We start from the raw sequence: 16,290 nt of genomic DNA on the forward strand, positions 1-16,290 counted from the left end.
TTTTAATTAAAAATAGATTACCATAAGTTTTTCTATATTCTTCTTTCTTCAATCACATACCAAATCCTCCAAATCCAAGCTTTCTATTTTCAGACCATTTAAAACCATTACAGCTTTGAATCACCATACTGTCATTAGTGGTCTAGCCGCCAATCACGTATTGTTGTACCATCCTTTTTGAATGCCATAAGATTTCTAGTTAGCTTTCTGAAAGCACAACTTTTTGTTTGAAGTAAGTTTCTCAGAAAATTGTGTGTAGTTGCAGTGTTAAAATAAATGCAAAAAATGCTGGAAATAAATTGCTGTAGAAATACTGCCAGTGAACACGGGCTTTTGAAAAGAATAAAAGAATTCTGGATGTAGTAGTTACGGTCAGCATTATCTTTCCTATAGAAGAGGAACTGAAAAGCAGACACTTACACAGTTCCACCATTTAGTAGCAAAATCTGCTAGTCCATGAAATCAGAAGCTGTAAGAAAGGAATGTTTTTTATTGTATCAAAATAGCAGAGAATAGGAGCTTGGCTCTTGCACCTCCCAGAGGGCCTCAAAGCCTTGAAGCATTAAATCATAAATCTGGGAAATAAACAGGTCTAATTTTGCAGTAAGTACAAACAAGAACACAAAACCTCTTTGAATTGGTTTGGAATAGCTTGATGATGCAAGATACTGAGAAACTTACACCTATGGTAGCTGCAAACACCTTGCTGAAAATAGACCTATGCCTGCCTCTGTTTTCTGTGTTCTGCTCAACAGGAAAACCTACCTTAGAGAGGAAGTAAATAAAGGCAAGCCTCTGACATGCAGTATTTAAAAAAAAAAATTCAAATAGGTAAAATTAAAAAGGAGAATTGGACTTTTTCTACATTTACTTTCACAGTATGAGAACAGGGAAATGATAGAACTAAGCCATAGGAAATTTAAACCTCTCCTCCCACCCAGTCCAAACAAAACAAAAACCCACTGCACTTTCTTTAAACCAAACATATAATTAGCAAAACTTATTGTCAGATCTAATCTTTGGATATCACGATTTCAGGCAGAAATCCATAGATCCTTGGGTACTTGTAGAAACAATGAGAATCTTCATAATTACACTGGAGTACGGGCTAAAACATCAGTGTTAATTCCTGAGGATTAGGCAAGCTTTCTCTGTGAACAGATTGTTCAGTTCTGCCCCCAGCAAGGCTTTTCCCCCTCCCTTTTCTGGAGAGTTTGGTGCTACTCCCAAAGAAAGCAGTAGATAACTGAAACAGTACAGAAGTATTTTTATACAGATGCAACCGTTAGTAGATCAAACAATTCAAAGGAGGAAAATGGTATTTTAAACACACAGTGCGATACATATGAGGCACATCAGAAAGACAATCACAGAACTGGATGCATAGTTTATTCTGTATTAAAAGAAAATGGAATTACTATCTACCAGTAACAGAATGAATGAAAGAACATGGAAGGAAAAAATATCTATATACAGAAATGGCTACTACAAAAAAAACAAGCCTTATTTATTCCTAGTCACTCAAAAAAGATTAAAATCTTTACAATCCACAGACTGGGTCTCTGCAACTGGACCGAGAGCGCCACACACTGCTCGAGGTCCCAGCAGAGCAGCCAATTGAAAGAAAGAAACCAAACATATCAGCAGTCTAGTACAGAGTTATCCTTGAGAAAGTGGGGAACAGTGACTGAGTAGATCCTCTGGATTTAAAGAAAAAGACCCAGTTGTCACAGAGAAGCCACCACCTTGGAAGAACTGGAAGAATAAGGCAAAAATAAGACACCAGTAACTGTGAAGAGAGAGGTGGAGAAAAATCTCAGTGGCTTCCTGCATCAGCCCTGGAGAGCTCAGCTTGTTTCTAAAGGTGGGCTCAGGGTAAGTCAGGCTGGAGGTTTCCTCCACTTCTCCTGTGCTCTGCCTCAGACAGTCCTGTTACTGGTGCATAGAAAGCAGCTGGGATACCCATCCCTGCCAGCAGCCTGATGTCTTCCCCACAGCACTGCCGACCTGAGACAGAGTTGCCCTTCTTGCAAGAACGCTACCCTCAGCAGTTACATGAGCAAGCCTCCCAATCACCATGTCCAGCACTCCTGCATGCCATCACCACTGCTCTCCATACAACCCTCCCCACTGGAACAGGGGCTGTATGAAATATGTTGTAGGAGCTGATTGAGGACACACTGCTACAGCACTAAATAAACTGTAGAAGAAGCCACTGGAATAAGTAACTCTACTGAGAAACTTGTGGAATAGGAGAGACAGCAGGTGAACTGCCAAGTGTGAGCAGTAGCTGCATGGCACACAAAATGCTTTGTTCTCCAGTTCTGCAGGCATCGTAAGTCATAATGTCTGGTTAAAATGGAGACAGGTGGTAGAGCCAAAATTGTCTGATTGCAGAAAATCTTCACAGGCAAATGTTTACTAAAATACCTCCACAAGTAAGCAGTGCTTTGTTTTAAGAGGGCCACAGGGTTTTGAGAAAACCAAAGGTCACTGAAGAACAGTAGGAGCAGCATCACTAAAGTTAGCTGCAAAAAGACATGGTGATAAGTACTTTTTAACTAGTCAAGGATAAAGTGATAAGATGTCTTGAGATACTTCACTGATAGATATGCTGAGGATTTGTCTGCTGTACAGCATGAGGTAGAAAGTACACAAGTCTGGGTTAGAGTTGCCAAAATGTTGCAAAAGTGGAGGCCTTGTGCCTTTAAAGATTTGTTCAGTATTTAGTTCTATGCGATTCAGTCTCTGAAGTGGGAAGAAACAAGTTATTCTGAAGTAAAAAGTACTGTCAATATTTTCATAGGCTATAAAACAATGAATCTGCTTATATTTAGATATGGAACAATACCTCATCTCAGGAATATTTGCTCAGTTACTGGGAAAGGACAACAGCAAACGTTTAGAAAACTATATGTTTTCAAATTGAAGACTAGATGTATTTTGACCTTTTTTATTCTTTCCATCCCTATTGAAAGGAATTTTAACTGGACTTAAAAAGAAAAAAGGAAGCTAAAGTCCATATTAAAAAGCAGCTTCATTGTATTCATTAGTAACAAATACTATCCAAAACTTGCATACAAAGACTAATTTTATGGTATTGTAAATTAATCACTGGTCTTTGCAAGTTTTATTGTTTCCAAAATTTCACAAGAGTGACCTTGGAATAGTAAAACAAGTGCTACTTGAAATGCTTTTTTTCTGCACCCAAATTGAGTCAGTGAATGGAATCAAATGACAAATGCATAATAAGATCTATGCCAGCTGCTATCAGCTCTATTTGCTGTACTCTGCCTTCTTTAGAAACAAATTCTAGTTCTATGGTAGAGAAGATAGTCAGAATCTAAATAAAGTTTCAAGAAATACTTACTTCTAATCAGTGCACATCAAAAATAGACTTCAACCAGAGATTACTCTCCTTTTATTAGTACCATTAGTAAACCACTCAAAGTGTGAAAAGCATGCATTGTCACATGTCCTTCATTTGAGAGTTCTCTAAGTTGTCGTGCACTACAGCAAAAAGAAATACTGGATTAGACACATACTTCCCTGATACAAGTCACCTGGCAGACATGTTTGTTGGTACTTTTAAAGCTGCAACAAAAACATCAATCATCCATATTTGTCTTTTGCTTTTATCACCTATTACAATTTTTTAATGCAGTACTTGACAATAGTGTTAGAACAGACAAAAGTGAGCTATTTTGCACATACTATTTTAGAAAAAGAGAATGAAATAGAAGATTTGTTAGCAGTAAAGATGCATATTCTTTTTAAAATAGCATATGTTAAAAATTACTGTGCAACAAGAGGCAGAATAAATATGTTTTACTATTCCACTCTTCTCATTGTAAATGGTAAACACCAAAGAGACACAGAAATCCATTATTACTCATGAAAAGCTCATTGTATTTTACCAATGCTGCTTTGGATTTGTTATGGGGTCCTGAGATCTGCATGAGACCTATGTGAATAAATCTCAACTCACCTAAAAATGCTTGCAAGTACGGGAGGACACTCCTAAGGACTAAGAATATTTATCAAGCTTTGATGACAGATCAGGACTCAGAAGATTTGTTTCTGATCTGTTAAGCCTCACTAAGTTTACAGAACATTTTACAGGAACGATAGTTTGATGTATTAAAAGTTTTCTGTAAATATAAACGTTTATAAGTAATCATTAAAATTAGTTACCATTTGTAAAAACAATTCATAATGTATGATCAAATGCTTGTTCACAGACAGGAAAAACCTAGCGAACTGTCTTTAAAATAGCAAGAATATTTTATTTGCACAATACTACACAGAAACATGCATGGATGAAGTACTGAAACACTGAAGACCGGACAACTACTTTTTTCCTAAATTATTGCATATTTAGTGCATATTCAAGGTTTCTAGACTTATCATTGTTTAAAAGCTTGTAATTTTGCTTAGGATGCTTTGCATTACTTTCACACAGAAAAAATATTTGTCCTCTGCTGGAAAGACTATGGTGCATTGGTTCCCTTGTGTGTTTTCTGTCCTTCTAGAACTACAGGCTGAAGTATTAGCTCATACAGCCATAACCATAGCAAAAATGATATGTGAACACACACAAACAACACCACTTTGAAGAACACATTTTAGAATACTGTCATCAGCAGCTCACCAGGGTGGTTCATATTATCTTAGAAGAACAGCTGTTAATCAAGGTGATATTTTCTATAGGAACATTCAAGATTTTACTTACTTATTTTTTCCCCTGAAGGGGGGATTGAAGCCAGGATGAGAGATACCTTATTTGTGACACAGCCAATAACCCCACTCAGGGAAAACACACTTTTTTGTCCCTTAGTTAAAACTCCTACCCCCTCAGCATAAACACTTGTAAGTGTTGGGGTTTGCCACATGAATAACAATTTTTTGTTAGATATGTTAGGAAATACCACTCTATTTTAAGATGGTTTATAAAAATAAAACAGCTACTTATTCCCATATTCTCATCTTGACATGGAGGAAAGCAATGGTTTTCAATCCCTAACGTTTGTTCCGGAGGGCTACATTTACAGAAAGGAGAAAAAAAAAAAAAGAAGAAAAAAAAAAATCTTACAGCATGCAGGGCTTCTGCGCATCTCAACAGCACTCCACTACAGTTTAAATGATTTGACTAAGCCTTTCTCAACAACAACAACAACAAAAATCTCAGATCAATTCAAAACCCAGTAATAGGTGATTACACCCAATTCATTAAAGAAAAGCTAAGTTAAAGGAGACAGTAAGTAGGTTTGCTGTCTTGAACAGCTACTTCCCTAGGCAGAGTTTGAGCAAATCTCTACACCAAAGACTAGATTTTGCTTCATTTCTCCATCATACCCCAAGGCATAGTGCCTCCCCAGTCCCCCTGGAGCAACAGCTGTCTTTTAGGTTTGAAGATTCTGACTCATGTGTAGAAACAGATTAAAATTTGACATTTACTGAAGTTACTGAACACGCATCTCAGTGCATTCAACCTTTTCCCCACAGACACTGCCCCCACCACAGCAGCTGCTGCTACTGTAAGGTGGGTGCCTGGCACTCCTGGAAGAAGGGACAGGAATCTCAGGAACAAACGAGAGGAAAAAGCAAACAGGGGAATGACTTTTAATGTGCTAACATTTGTAAACCAGAATTCCAGTTTATCTGAAGGCAAAATACAAAGACGACCTTTAAGACGAACTTTGTATTTTTCAGCATATGGCATTTTATGTGCAGAAAATTGTAAGCCTATTATGCTGACACAAATGTAATTTAATGAGAAGTTAGATGGTTTTGCTATTAGGCTGAATATTAAGTTCTGTACAAACCAATGACGCCAAGGAATCAAGACACTTTATTCCTTCTCAATTTAACAGGACATTGTCATTTGGATCCCTTAGGCATCTTCAAAAGTCTCTGTCTTAATGTTCATGTCTAGCATGCTTCAGAAATGCATTTCAACCTCTGAACTTGCTTTGGAATACAGGTATAATACTAAGTAAGTGCAATAATAAAAATCTATGAATATATTTCTAGGCATCCTCTACAGAACTTACTAAATCACAGGAAAAAAAAACAATCTGAGGAAGACATACTGGCACAATCTAACCTGAAAGGTTTTTACAACACAGTGGTAGATTGGGCAGATAAAGGAAGATAGTGTGAATATAATTCATCTGGATTTTAACAGGGTCTTTATCACAGTACCACACAGAAAACTCAGAGAAACTGGCAAAGAAATAGCATACTACAATAAGACGGGGTAAATGGTGATGGAAAGGAACAGCAGTTACTACCAACAATGTTACATACAAAGACAGAAAGGTATCATATGAAACTACATTATCCTTGCTACCAAGGCCAGTATTATTCAATAGGCCAATACAAGACCTGGGAGAAAATTTCATCTCAGTAGCATTTTCAAAGCAGCAGCAGAGATGGCTATAAAGTTGCACATTGATTTATTTCCTAATCTTATGTTTTTACTCAGAATTTCATGAAATTTTTGTCTATTCAAGATGGAAAAAAAAAAAATTGAAGTAAGGTATCAGCTCAGAGCACTGAATGTCATTAAATGATTACCACCATATGTCACTTTCTTTAAACATATAACAACTAGTATACTTTTAAATAAAGGAAATACCACTTTAATGGACAGCACCTTGCAATATTGGAGACAATTTCTTTGATTGTTCATGATAAGCAAATACAAGATGAATACACAGTACAAATACTAACTCAACAAGCAGCTTATTAAATACATCACCATAGACTAATAACTTTTTGCTGACACACACAAACCATTTAGAGTTTGCAGTCATATTAGTTTTGTAGCTAACAATCTTACCCCCTGAACTGCACTTCAGGAGAATGGTGTGGTACATGCATACACAGCTAAATTAACTTCATAGTTAACAACCTTATCCCCTGAACTGAAGATTAAAAAGGAAAAAAAAAAAGTTAGGAGCTATATTGCTAGTAGAACTAAAAAGCCATCTTTAATGCATAACAAAAAGTAAACTTATCAAAATATAAGCTACAGCAAAATGGTATATATCAAATGAGGTCTGAATAGGCACACAGATTCACCTTAGTAATGAAAATACTGTATATCAAGTGTGAAAGAAGAGGCAAAAAACATTCAGATACTACATGCTGCCCTCAAAGCAGTAATGAAATTATACTTTTTTTTTTCCTCATGTCTGTATACTCTCATTGTACTGTGATCTTCAATACTATAGAGGCAGAAGTAAGCTCGTAAATACAGTACCCAATAACAACCTTATGGCTGGACACTTAATGCACCACTTTTTTATAAAAGTGCTTCATTTTAAAAACATTTTTCAGTTGAGGAAACAGCTTTGCAAACATTTGTCATCTAGTGCTTGCCAGGAAAATAAAGTTAATGTGGATGAAGGTAGAGAGTGAGTTTACATCTTAGGCAGCCACTCCTCATTAGTTTGTGTATACAGTTTCCCATTCTCCAAGAAGTATACCTCATTGTAAATTAAGTTAATCCATTTTTATTAAACATGTTCTAAATATGTCACCACCGCAACCACCAAATGAAAAACAGACCTTGCATGCTTCTCCCTCTGATCTGTTTTCCTTCACGTATTGCTACCTCTACCAATCATATAAGGGAATTTTTTGTTTAGTCACTGTGTAATACAGTCTGTCTGAGGAGCAAATATACATTCTATCTTTTTTCAACATGTGGCATAATTGTGCCTCAGTAAACATGATCTACAGAGCAATATTGTCTTATGCCCTAGAAGCACTTTATGATACTTACCTGCTTTGAAAGAAGGTTCATTTTAAGGCCTTATTGGTTTAACCTGTTCAAAGGCAATAAAAATCCAAGAAAAAAAATAGTTAATTACACATGGCAGCAACTTTTATTACCACTGTTTTTCAGAGTTTGAAAACTGGAAAAACATCCTAACTATTAGGAAAATTATTTTGCCAATAAAGTTTATTAATTCATAACTCCTGCAGAATTATACTCAAGACTTCACCTAAAGGTAGAAAGGAAAGAAAAAGAGAATGGTGGATAATGAGAAGCATATGCATCTCATAATGCATATAATCACATGAATTTACATATTTCCAGCAGAGATTTATGTTCATGAGACTTTCCTAAGCCTCATGGATAGGTTAAAAAAAAAAAAAAAAAAAAAAAAATCAGCAAAGATTTATTTTCAGAAAGAAATTTAAGGTGACTTACTTTCTCTTCCATCCTGTTTTTAAATATTACATTGCATGTAGCAAATTTAGAATACATGACTGAGTTCAGCTGCAAATGTGTACTTCACATTTAGGGGAAGGTGGAGTCTGAACTACGAATTTACTTAAGCTTTCAACAGATTTATTGCACTAGAATGAAGAGCTATAGCATCTTGAAACATCAGATTGATGTCAGCAAGCTGTCTGATATGGCACCAACCACAGAAAGAACTTTTTTCTAAAATACCTTACCAAAAAAACCCCTGAAGACATTATTCAAAGAAAAATAAATAAAATCAAAATGGGTACAAAGGAACACATCAAAAGAGCATGAGAAAGTATGACTTTTCAAAGAGATATGGTAGATTTGATTTAAGGATGCTATTTAAATGTAAAAAGAAATGAGTCAGTATTTGTTCACCTTGAATGTTCTGAAAGGTCTGCTGGCCACAGAGATCCATCTCACAGGGCCATGATTTGCTAGTCATAAAGAAACACTCTGATCATCTAATCTCATGATTTGGCTTTTCCCCCATGAGCTAATTTAATAATATAAAAAATAGGTTATGCTTATGGATGATTTTTTGTAGGTGTTGTTGATACTTTAAACACTCCAGTGAAGATCTTATTCTTATAGGCTATGCCCACAATAAGTGCTTTTGATGCTTAATTAACCTCATAGGTAGGATACTTCATTTTAATTTCAAGGTTTAATAATGTAAGCTCAACCATTAGGCACTGAGCTTTCTTGTAATTCTGTCTGAAATCCCCAAATCTAACATTCTTGAATTTCTTTTCAAGGTAGGAAGTTCTACAATAAATTGAACAGAACAAATTTCTGAAGATTCATAATGGAAAGCTCATACTCTAGCTCCTTAAATATTATGTTAGATCATTTTAGTGGCTTGCTTTTTTATACTGTCCAGTATTCCCCCCCCACCCCCTTTTTTTTCTCCTTCAAGAACTAGATAGAGTAGTCTCAACTCAGATTTTGTCAGTAGTGCTCATACTTCTTTCTCACTTCTTTTTTGGAAGTTCATCAGTGATGACCCTTAAGTCTTTCTGATTGAGCCATCCCATGTGTGTAGCCCACATTCTATATTCTGAAATGTGTAAGCTTACACAGGGCTGTATTAAAACATGTGCTGAATTATGGCCGATTAACCCAAGAATTAGGTCATGCTGTAATAGTAATCTGACCTGCCAGTTTTTGTTGCTAATAGTAGTATTGGCTCATAAATTTTTCTGGAGGGGCCTCAAACCTCTGACTGTTGACACCACATAATTCACAACTATTTTTGACATTTGTCAGTAATGCCGCTTTCAATCCAGGTAGCGTGTAGTTTGCTTATTCCATATAACAGGTTTTTTTAACAAATGCATTTGTAGAAATTCAGCTTTACTGTATCAGCTCTACTATATCAAGAGATACACTTTTATCAGCCGCACCTCTGGTTTTGATCAAAACTAGGTGTGTGACAAGTCTACAATTCCTGTTACCAAACCAAGTGTAGCAATGTTACCATCTCCTTCAGAGTAAGAGAGTTTCCTTTTTTCACAGGTTATTACTACTTTTAACCACAGTGAAACACATTTTTGGTCTTCACATCACAGGAAGGAAGGTAGAAGACCAACACTTCCAAGGGAAAGCACAACAGCCTACTAGTGTTCTGACAAGCCAACTGTCATCTCACAAACTCTAAAAAATTCTTGATTTTTTTTTTTTTTAACCCCTTACCTCAGTAGGATCTCTGAGAAAAAGATTACTTAAAAGGAAGTCTTTCTAGTGATGACTTGTTCACAATACAGTAGGGAAAAATACAGGCAGTACAAAAGAAATTCTATTTAAGGACATGTTGGGGTGTTTTTTTCCCCTCTCCCCCATTGAGTTCATATGGAAAATACCTGATTATTTCACAGAAATTATATAAGAAGTGAATTCGACACTTATTTTCATTCTGCTCCAGGCTAACCCTGTCAAAATTGTAAGTGATTATACAATATGCTCAGAACTGAAAAGTTCTGCTTTCAGTCTACAAATTAGGGCTCTTTTCAGCATACACAGCAGTTTCTTAAGAACCAGGAATAGTCTTATAACTGCTTTTGTGCTCTCCAGCATATGATTAGTGAAATGATGAAATGGGGACTTTCAACAAATATTGGTATATTTATATGAACTCTTCTTGTTGATTTTCAGCACATAGCATAGAAAAACAGAATGAGAGAGAGAAATACCCTTAGTTTTGTTTGTATCTTCAAAAGTTCTTTCCCTGCAGGAATATATTTTTGAAGATTCAAGAGGAAGTATGCACACAGCTCACTCGTTCATTCTCTTTTTACTCTTAATGTGTAATTCCACATGCACAGTTTTGCATGAAATTCACCCCCTAATACTGAGGTCATTTACTTCCTGCTAATAGTAATACAGAAAAAGCAGTTCATAATACATTAAAAGTATTTAGGAGAGGCATTCAGCTATATTGTTGTATGCAGCTCCCATAATAAAAGTCTTAGAGACGCCCAAAGAAATAAATATTCAACAAAATTGAATTTCTATTCTGAATTTTTCTTTCTAGACTATTAATTGACTTACATTGAATAAGATCTAATTTTAAACTTGATTTTAAAACATTTTTTTCTGATTTGGGATTTGTTTTTAAAAGCATTTTCCTCAAATCCAAGGTACTATGGACTGAACAAATCTCTGGTTCTCCATTGTTATGCAGGAAGGAAGACTGCAATCTGACCTGAAGTTAATGGAATTCTGCAAAGGCAAAGAAATACGTACCTATGTAGGTTTGGGGTGCAGAAATACAACTAATTAGGAGAAGATCTGAAAACTCCTATACATCATCTGTAAGCAGTAGAGCTATATCTCAGTAAAGACTTGCATTTCAATTGTGGTGATCAGATCACACCACAAAGAAATCACGTAGTATCTCCAGTGTATAGACAGGAAGATGGAGATAACAAGAGACAAAAAAATTTGACTGAAACTACTAAACAAATAAATGGCAAATACCCAGTCCAGCGCTCCTTCCATTAAGAAATCCATCCTTCATAGAGAAGGACATGAGTTCAGTAAGGGTTGAGTCTTCTCATGCTCCATAGTTCTAGCCACCAAGGTATACAAGCCTGCAAAATATTGGATAGTAACATACCTGCAAAACAACTCCTCTGTTCCCCTTTGCACCTTTGATGCATTACCACTGAGCTCCACAAGTCACCCTGTAGCCCACAGGGCTTCCCAGAGCAAGGTGGCTTATCAGAACTTGACCCCACGATCACATCTTACCTCTTCTTCAGCCAGAACTAAATAATAACCACAGCATAAAGCCAACATTAGCCCTTTGTTTTCCTCCCCTATTCCTCTTCTGTTTTTATGCTTTTAGAATTTTGCCTTAAACACCTGCAGTGACCTCAGTTCAGGCAGTACAGCAAAGATAAGGCCATGGAGAGAGGACTGGAACCAGTCCTTCCCTCTATGTATTTATTCTCCCAAAGGAAAAATTTGTATAATACATAATACAAGCCAAACTGTTGTTAGGTCTCAAACTCCAAATACACACTGTACCACTTCTTCGCTATCAAGGGTGCCATATCTTGCAACTTCACTAAGCATCGTATGTTAGCCTTCACTGTTAAAGCTTCACCACTCAGAGCCAAGTAATTTAAAAAAACAAAACAAAAAACCCAACAACAACAAACAAACCACACCACAAAAACAGAATAGTCTTCTCCTTCATGTTTTCCTTAAAAAAATTAAAGGGCTGAAACAATAGAAAATAATCACATATAAAAAAAAAGTCCATACACACAGTCATAGGTACAGATCCCAGTTTTACAATCTCATTACATTTAAGCTCAACATTTAGGACTAGCAGTGCTGGAACAGATACAAAATAAATTTGAAATGGACTTATGTGCAAAATGATTCACATCTGCTTTTGATTGTGATGGCAGGAAGTTATATTTAAGCTGAACTGGCAGAAACAGTGTTAAAGCTATCCTCCAAACAGCCAGATGTTCCTGCAATTAACTAACAAGGATGGGTGGATTACTGGGTGATCCATGTAGCAGTGTTAATGAGCCTTATTGCCAGAAGATACATGAGTGCAGGGAGGTGCCAGGGACATAAAATTGCATAGAAGGGAGTGCGGAGTGGACAGCGTCTGTGCAGAAGTGGAGCTATTTGCATTCCAGAAGTCAGCAATATCTTGCCTGGCATTTAAACTGGCTGAAACGAGTCATATTTTAATCTGTATTGATGTGCCTAGAGCAAGTCTTGCTTCATCCTGAATCAATCCCAGCTCAGAGCAACATTATCATTTACATCAAGCTATAGACAGATGAAACCTGTTTATGGACCCAATCTTGCTCACAGGCAACAGAAGGGTTTTTCCCCACTGTTTCACACACAGAGATTCGATTTATAAGTCTTGATTTACAAATAAGTCACAACAAAGGAAGTCTGAAATAACAGTTTCAGAAAGTTATGTATACAAAACCTCACCAGCTATTTTCTATTCTTCATCTTTCATACATGCATACCAATACAAATACATGTTTTCAGAAGAAAACTAAGTTCTTTCTCTATTTTTCTGTAGAACAAGTAGAGTGTCTTACTACCACTTTGAGAACAATTTTTATCCAAACTTCTTGAAGTATTCTCTAGCATGGCAGACTATTAGTGCCTCGTCACCAATGGAGAAATTGAGCTTTCACGTGCTGGGGATCTGAGGACTCCAAGTGCATAATAATGCAAGTATAATTTAGGACAGGTCAGACAGAAGCTTTATTAGCTATGATCACAGTGAGAGAACATTTGGACAGCATTTTCCCCTCTGCTCCCCTGTTCTCTGCCAAGTGATTGCAGAGACCCAGCCTATATACTGTTTCAGAAGGGGGTGGGGGGGAGAAGAGAAGAAAGAGAAGAGAAGAAAGAGAAGAGAAGAAAGAGAAGAGAAGAAAGAGAAGAGAAGAAAGAGAAGAGAAGAAAGAGAAGAGAAGAAAGAGAAGAGAAGAAAGAGAAGAGAAGAAAGAGAAGAGAAGAAAGAGAAGAGAAGAAAGAGAAGAGAAGAAAGAGAAGAGAAGAAAGAGAAGAGAAGAAAGAGAAGAGAGAAAAAGTGAGGAAAACCAATCATTTCAATGTTAACAAAGCCAAGTATCTATCCCTAGGAGGGATGGACTCCTTAAGGAGCTTGGTAACTGCCGTACTTCTAAGGAGTCAAACAGTAACTAGTGTGACAATATGGAGAGATGGCTCTTGGTGGAGCCTATAGGAGCAGCACACCTGGTATTATCTTAGTGCAGAAATAGGCAGTTGGAAACAATCACAGACTGTTAGCTTTCATTCAAAAGGAATGTTCCTTTCGTGAGGATAAACTTCTTAGCCAGATGTCTCAGATCTTAAATATTAATAGTCTTACCACCACGCAAGGCAATCAGAATAAAACAGTGAGAGTGTGAAAAATGACACCTCACCCAAGTCTCCTAAGCACCCTCTTGCTTGTTGTCATAATAGCTCTCCCATGAAACAAGTTGTGGTGAAAGAGAGACAGAGGCAGCAAGTCTTCAACAGGAATGGAAAAACTTGAAGCAAGAACATGAAAAGGTGGGTGGGTGGGAGGGAAATGCTGTTTGCTTATTTGAAGTACTAAAACTTGCTAAAGATTATTTGGAAAGCCTCAGAGAAACTTAACATACGGTTTTGTCATCTTATGATTCCTGTCAAAAAGCTTACCAATGTGTGTGAGAACATTCAGTTTATTCACATTGTGATTTTCAGAAGGTCCAGAGAAAAACATTGGTACCTGAGTGGTACCAATGTTTGGCACCAGTTGATACCTGACTCCAGTCATTTTTAGTGGAAATCAGGCCCTTAAACAAAGGCATTTATGGCATTTGGGACAGACAGATGGGAAGAAAAAGAAAGTCACAAAATCACAGTGTTGGAATGCAAGAGCTAAGCCTAAGAAACCGCAGTCTGCAAATATTTAGCACACAGACAGTATTTGCTAAGGGTTCCCCTCTGCACAGGGCTTCACTCTGAAGTATTATAGAGGAAATTCCAACTAATAACACTTTCTCAAGAAACTGATATTGGTCAGGTTAATCTTCTCTTACCTGGCATTCATCCCTGGATGTAGCCAGAAAGCTTAGAAAATCTAAACCAGAGCCACATCACTACAGTTTTGTGTTCCAGTTTCACTACTAAGTCACAAGTGGACAGTCTGTTCAAACTTACATGAAGTGTTTGTGGAGAGAGCTGCCTACAGCAGGGGCAGCCAAAGGGAAGATAGCGATGAAGAGAGCCAGGATTTTGAGCTTGCCTGTGATGAGTGTCACTGCTATGAAAAATGGAGCCACACAGATCTCTCTCATGCCTGCCTGTCGTAGGAAAATGGGTTTAAGAGAGGGTGATGCAAGCATCAGCTGATCAAAGCCTCCGCAGGGCAAGGATCTGTTGGTACATCAGTAGTCAAACAGTTCTCCCTTATAGGCGAGGGAGAAGTTTCCCTCCTACACGTCAGCTTCAAGTGCACCTTCCCACTCCAAGCAGTTACTTGGAGCAGCACACCATACAACTCTTTTATAACAAGCTCATGTTTCAAAATTCTCAGAAAGAGCTAATGGAAATAAATGCATCTTTAACGTAACTCTTCCAGTTTCAGCTTAATTTTGTCACCTACATGACACTTCCAGTAAGTAAATAATTTCAAATGGCAAATCTCAGATGGATTAGTGTAAGCTTATTGATTGTCAAGGTAATAATTCTGAGGCACAGAAATCTGAGACCTCTTGACCAGAAAGGGAATAGAAAATACCTCTTACAGAAGCAGGCTTTTATGAAAACATAATTTAGAGGCTTCAGGGTAATAAAGACAAGTTTGAGAGCAGTTACAATCCATTTTTAGATTATATTACCTCTTAGTCCTTTTTCCTGAAATAACCTGCTTCTCCGCCTCCCTCTACTGCAATCTTCCTTCTTTCCTTGTCTTTATTCAGAGCAGCAAGAGAATGAACATTATGAATTATTGATGTGAGCAATACAGAAATCTCATCAGGAGAATATTTTTTTTTCTAGCAAAAGCTCAGGAGAAAGATTAGACAGGAGCAGAAAGCCTACTCAGCACAGGAAGGCATGTGCATAACCACCTGTAGCAGCTCTATGCTTCCCACTGCCTTTCAGAAATCACTGAGACAAGTAGCATGAGCAGTAATCTGGAGTAGACAAATTCCACCAGAAAAAAACAAACAAACAAACAACAAACCAAAAAACACCAAAAGCCCCACCAAACCCCAAACAAAAACCAACCTGTATCCAGAATATTCCTCATAGGCATTTGAGCGATTGTTACACTGATCTAGACTCTTTGGGGCCCAGTCAGACCCAGCCGAGAGTGTCAATGAAATCACCTATATTCTTTCAAGTCACATATTAACATCAGAGATATCCTTATTAGTCTTTCTTTGGAGTTTTACATTATCAGAGGAATCTGTTCCTTGTATTCTTAAAAAGGCAAAGAGATTTTGTTCACTTTTTTTCCTTCAGTGACCCAGCCTGCATCAAACATCCAAGGCTTAGCGCCTTAAGGCTTTAGCATTTCATTTCTGTCTTACAAAGTGACACCTACAAATGGCTGTGTATATGAGTTGAGGCCATGTCTGTATCCAAGAGGACCTTTAAAAGGTCAGGATAGTCAAGGGCTTAGGAGGATCTGATGTAAAGGAGCTGGTAACACTAATATGTTCCTGTCAAATACCTATAAACTTTTACAGACATCATGGTTAGCAATTGGTTACTGGTCTGCACTGGAAGACCCTAAGTCCATGTTTTTCCTCTGATACTTCTGGGCAAGATTTCACGGACTGAAGAATGTAGAAACAACTCTGCTGTCATCTCTATCCCAGAACTCTCGTGCAGAGAAGAGTGCAGAAGTTACACTCAGTATTTGAAGGCATAGGATCAAATGTGTTTTCCAGTCTCCAAGGACTATATTTACTGTTTTGGAGGTATATTACTGGGACCACATTTTAGGGGTTCATCAGAAGTTCTTTGCATCT

This window comes from Ciconia boyciana, chromosome 1 (assembly GCF_034638445.1).
Source record: "Ciconia boyciana chromosome 1, ASM3463844v1, whole genome shotgun sequence".
NCBI classification, from domain to species: domain Eukaryota; kingdom Metazoa; phylum Chordata; class Aves; order Ciconiiformes; family Ciconiidae; genus Ciconia; species Ciconia boyciana.